Source organism: Colobus angolensis, unplaced genomic scaffold (assembly GCF_000951035.1).
Source record: "Colobus angolensis palliatus isolate OR3802 unplaced genomic scaffold, Cang.pa_1.0 Scaffold40, whole genome shotgun sequence".
NCBI classification, from domain to species: domain Eukaryota; kingdom Metazoa; phylum Chordata; class Mammalia; order Primates; family Cercopithecidae; genus Colobus; species Colobus angolensis.
Genome location: NW_012117377.1, coordinates 9,586,221 through 9,591,757, shown reverse-complemented (window position 1 = coordinate 9,591,757; position 5,537 = coordinate 9,586,221).

Below are 5,537 nucleotides of genomic sequence, written 5' to 3'. Positions count from 1 at the left end.
ACTGCACTCCAACCTGGCCACAGAGCGAGACTCCATCAAAAAAAAAAAAAGTGGGTGGGGTGTGGTCACTGGCAAGATGGCCAAATAGGAACAGTTCTGGTCTGCAGCTCCCATCAACATCAACACAGAAGGCGGGTGATTTCTGCATTTCCAACTGAGGTACCCAGCTAATCTCATTGGGACTGGTTAGAAAGTGGGTGCAGCCCACGGAGTGTGAGCAGAAAGAGGGTGGAGCATTGCCTCACCCAGGAAGCGCAATGGATCAGGGAAATCCATCTCCTAGCCAAGGGAAGCTGCAAGAGACTGTGCCCTGAGGTATGGTGCACTGCAGCCCCAGGTAGTACGCTTTTCCCACTGTCTCCGCAACCCGCGGACCAGGAGATTCCTTCGGGTGCCTGTGCCACCAGGGCCCTGGGTTTCAAGCACAAAACTGAGTGGCCGTTTGGGCAGACACCAAGCTAACTGCAGGAGGTTTCTTTTGTACCCCAGTGGCACCTGGATGCCAGTGAGACAGAACTGTTCACTGCCCTGGAAAGGGGGCTGAAGCCAGGAAGCCAAGTGGTCTAGCTCAGTGGATCCCACCCCCATGGAACCCAGCAAGTTAACACTGGCTTGAAATTCTCACTGCCAGTACAGCAGTCTGAAGGTGACCTGGGACGCTTGAGCTTGGTGGGGGGAGGGGTGTCTGCCATTACTGAGGCTTGAGTAGGCGGCTTTCCTCTCACAGTGTTAAAACCACCAGGAAATTTGAACTGGGCAGAGTCCACCACAGCTCGGCAAAGCCACTGTAGCCAGACTGCCTCTCTAGATTGCTCCTCTCTGGGCAGGGCATTTCTGAAAGAAAGACAACAGCCCCAGTCAGGGGCTTATAGATAAAACTCCCATCTCCTTGGGACAGAGCACCTGGGGGAAGGGGTGTCTGTGGGCACAGCTTCAGCAGACTTAAACCTTTCTGCCTGCCAGCTCCGAAGAGTACAGTGGATCTCCCAACACACTGCTCAAGCTCTGCTAAGGAACAGACTGTCTCCTCAAGTGGGTCCCTGACCCTCATGCCTTCTGACTGGGAGACATCTCCCAGCAGGGATTGACAACCACCTCATACAGGAGAGCCCGATCTGGCATCTGGTGGGTGCGTCTCTTGGATGACACTTCCGGAGGAATGAATAGGCAGCAATCTTTGCTGTTTTGCAACCTCTGCTGGTAATAATGAGGCAAACAGGGTCTGGAGCGGGCCTCCAGCAAACTCTAGCAGACCTGCAACAGAGGAGCCTGACTGTCAGAAGGAAAACTAACTAACAAAGGAATAGCATCAACATCAACGAAAAGGATGTCCACACAGAAACCTCATCCGAAGGTCACCGACATCAAAGACCAAAGGTAGATAAATCCACACAGATGAGGAAAAACCAATACAAAAGGCTGAAAATTCCAAAAACCAGAATGCCTTTTCCTCCAAAGGATCACAACACCTCACCAGCAAGGGAACAAAACTGGACAGAGAATGAGCTTGACGAATTGACAGAAGTAAGCTTCAGAAGGTGGGTAATAACAAACTCCTCCGAGCTAAAGGAGCATGTTCTAACCCAATGCAAGGAAGCTAAGAACCTTGAAGAAAGATTACAGGAATTGCTAACTAGAATAACCAGTTTAGAGAAGAATATAAATGACCTAATGGAGCTGAAAAACACAGCACGAGTACTTCCTGAAGCATACACAAGTATCAATAGCCAAATCGATCAAGCAGAAGAAAGGATATCAGAGATTGAAGATCAACGTAATGAAATCGTGAAGACAAAGAGAAAAAAGAATGAAAAGGAATGAACAAAGCCTCCAAGAAATATGGGATTACGTGAAAAGACCAAACCTACATTTGATTGGTGTACCTGAAAGTGATGGGGAGAATGGAACCAAGTTGGAAAGCACTCTTCAGGCTATTATCCAGGAGAATTTCCCCAACCTAGCAAGACAGGCCAACATTCAAATTCAGGAAATACAGAGAACACCATTAAGGTACTCCTCGAGAAGAGCAACCCCAAGACACATAATCATCAGATTCACCACGGTTGAAATGAGGAAAAAATGTTAAGGGCAGCCAGAGAGGAAGGTCGGGTTACCCACAAAGGGAAGCCCATCAGACTAACAGTGGACCTCTCTGCAGAAACCCTACAAGCCAGAAGAGAGTGGGGGGCAATATTCAACGTTCTTAAAGAAAAGAATTTTAAACCCAGAATTTCATATCCAGCCAAACAAAGCTTCATAAGTAAAGGAGAAATGAAATCCTTTCCAGACAACCAAATGCTGAGAGGTTTTGTCACCACCAGGCCTGCCTTATAAGAGCTCCTGAAGCATGGAAAGGAAAAACCAGTACCAGCCTCTGCAAGAGCATATGAAATTGTAAAGTCCATTGACACTATAAAGAAACTGCTCAGCTAATAGCTGGCAGAATAACCAGCTAGCATCATAATGACAGGATCAAATTCACATATAACAATATTAACCTTAAATATGAATGAGCTAAATGCCCCAGTTGAAAGACACAGACTGGCAAATTGGATAGAGTCAAGACCCATTGATGTGCTGTATTCAGGAGACCCATCTACATGCATAGACACACATACACTCAAAATAAAGGGATGGAGGAATATTTACCAAGCAAATGGAAAGCAAAAAAAGGCAGACGTTGCTATCCTAGTCTCTGATAAAGCATACTTTAAACCAACAAAGATCAAAAAAGACAAGGGCATTTTACATAATGGTAAAAGGGATCAATGCAACAAGAAGAGTTAAGTATTCCAAATATATATGCACCCAATATAGAAGTGCCCAGATTCATAAAGCAAGTTCTTAGAGACCTACAAAGAGACTTGGACTCCCACTCAATCATAATAGTAAGAGACTTAGATTCCCACACAATAAACTGGGGAGACTTTAACACCTCACTGTCAATATTACACAGATGAATGAAACAGAAAATTAACAATGATATTCAGGACTTGAACTCAGCTCTGGACCAAGCGGACCTGATAGACATCTACAGAGCTCTCCACCCCAAATCAACAGTATATACATTCTTCTTAGCGCCTCATCACACTTATTCTAAAATTGACCACATACTTGGAAGTAAAACACTCCTCAGCAAATGCAATAGAACAGAAATCATAAGTCTCTCAGACCACAGTGCAGTCAAATTAGAGCTCAGGATTAAGAAACTCACTCAAAGCCACAAAACTACATGAAAACTGAACAACCTGCTCCTGAATGACTCCTGGGTAAATAATGAAATTAGGGCAGAAGTAATAAGTTCTTTGAAACCAATTAGAACAAAGACACAACATACCAGAATCTCTGGGACACAACTAAAGCAGTGTTTAGAGGGAAATTTATAGCACTGAATGCCCACAGGAGAAAGGAGGAAAGATCTGAAATCGACACCCTAACATCATGATTAAAAAATAACTAGAGAAGCAACAGCAAACAAATTCAAAAACTAGCAGAAGACAAGAAATAAATAAGATCAGAGCAGAACTAAAGGAGATAGAGACACGAAAAACCCTTCAAAAAATCAATGAATCCAAGAGCTGGTTTTTGAAGAGATTAACAAAATAGATAGACTACAAGCCAGACTAATAAAGAAGGAAAGAGAGAAGAATCAAATAGACACAATAAAAATGATAAAGGAGATATCACCACTGATCCCACAGAAATCCCACAAACTACCATCAGAGAATACTATAAACACCTCTACGCAAATCAACTAGAAAATCTAGAAGAAATGGATAAATTCCTGAACACATACATCCTCCCAAGACTAAACCAGGAAGAAGTTGGATCCCTGAATAGACCAATAACAAGTTCTCAAATTGAGGCAGTAATTAATGAGACCCAGATCCAGATGGATTCACAGCCGAATTCTACCAGAGGTAAGAGGAGCTGATACCATTCCTTCTGAAACTATTCAAAACGGTGGAAAAAGAGGGACTCCTTCCTAACTCATTTTGTGAGTCTAGTGTCATCCTGATACCATAATCTGGCAGAGACACAACAGAAAAAGAAAACTTCAGGCCGGTATCCCTCATGAACATTGATGCAAAAATCCTCAATAAAATACTGGAAAACCAAATCCAACAGCACATCAAAAAGCTTATCCACCGCAATCAAGTCAGGTTCATCCCTGGGTTGCAAGGATGGTTCAACATACACAAATCAATAAACATGATCAATTACATAAACAAAACCAATGACAAAAACCACATGATTATCTCAATAGATGCAGAAAAGCTCTTCAATAAAATTCAACACCCCTTTATGCAAAAGACTCAATAAACTAGGTACGGATGGAATGCACCTTGAAATAGTAAGAGCTATTTATGACAAACCCATAGCCAATATCATACTGAATGGGCAAAATCTGGAAGCATATTTGAAAACCAGCAACAGACAAGAATGCCCTCTCTCACCACTCCTATTCAACATAGTATTGGAAGTTCTGACCAGGGCAATCAGGCAAGAGAAAGAAATAAAGGGTATTCATATAGGAAGGGAGGAAGTCAAATTGTCTCTGTTTGCAGATGATATGATGCTGTATTTAGAAAACCCCATTATCTCAGCCCAAAATCTCCTTAATCTGATAAGTAACTTAGGAAAGTCTCAGGATACAAAATCAATTGGCAAAACTCACACACATTTCTGTACACCAGTGATAGACAGCCAAACCATGAGTGAACTCCCATTCACAATTGCTACAAAGAGAATAAATTACCTAGGAATACAATTTACAAGAGATGTGAAGGACTTCTTCAAGGAGAACCATTGTTCAAACCACTGCTCAGAGAAATCAGAAAGGACACAAACAAATGAAGAAACATTCCATGCTCATGGATGGGAAGAATTAGTTCATGAAGATAGCCATACTGCCCAAAGTAATTTATAAAAGAATTCAATGCTATTCCCATTAAACTACAATTGGCATTCTTCATAGAATTAGAAGAAACTATTTTAAAATTCATTTGGAACCAAAAAAGAGCCCAAATAGCCAAGACATTGCTAAACAAAAAGAGCAAAGCTGGAGGTACCACACTACCCAACTTCAAACTATACTATAAGGCTACAGTAACCAAAATAGCATGATACTGGTACCAAAACAGACACATAGACCAATGGAACAGAATAGAGAACTGAGAAATAAGACCATACACATACAACCATCTGATCTTTGACAAACCTGACAAAAACAAGCAATGGGGAAAGGATTCCTTGTTTAATAAATGGTGTTGGGAAAACTGGCTAGCCATATGCAGAAAACTGAAACTGGACATCTTCCTTACACCTTAAACAAAAATTAACTCAAGATGGATTAAAGACTTAAACATAAGACCTAAAACCATAAAAACCTCAGAAGAAGATCCAGGCAGTACCATTCAGGACATAGGCATGGGCAAAGACTTCATGACTAAAACACCAAAAGCAATGGCAACAAAAGCCAAAATTGACAAATGGGATCTAATTAAACAAGAGTTTCGGCACAGCAAAAGAAACTA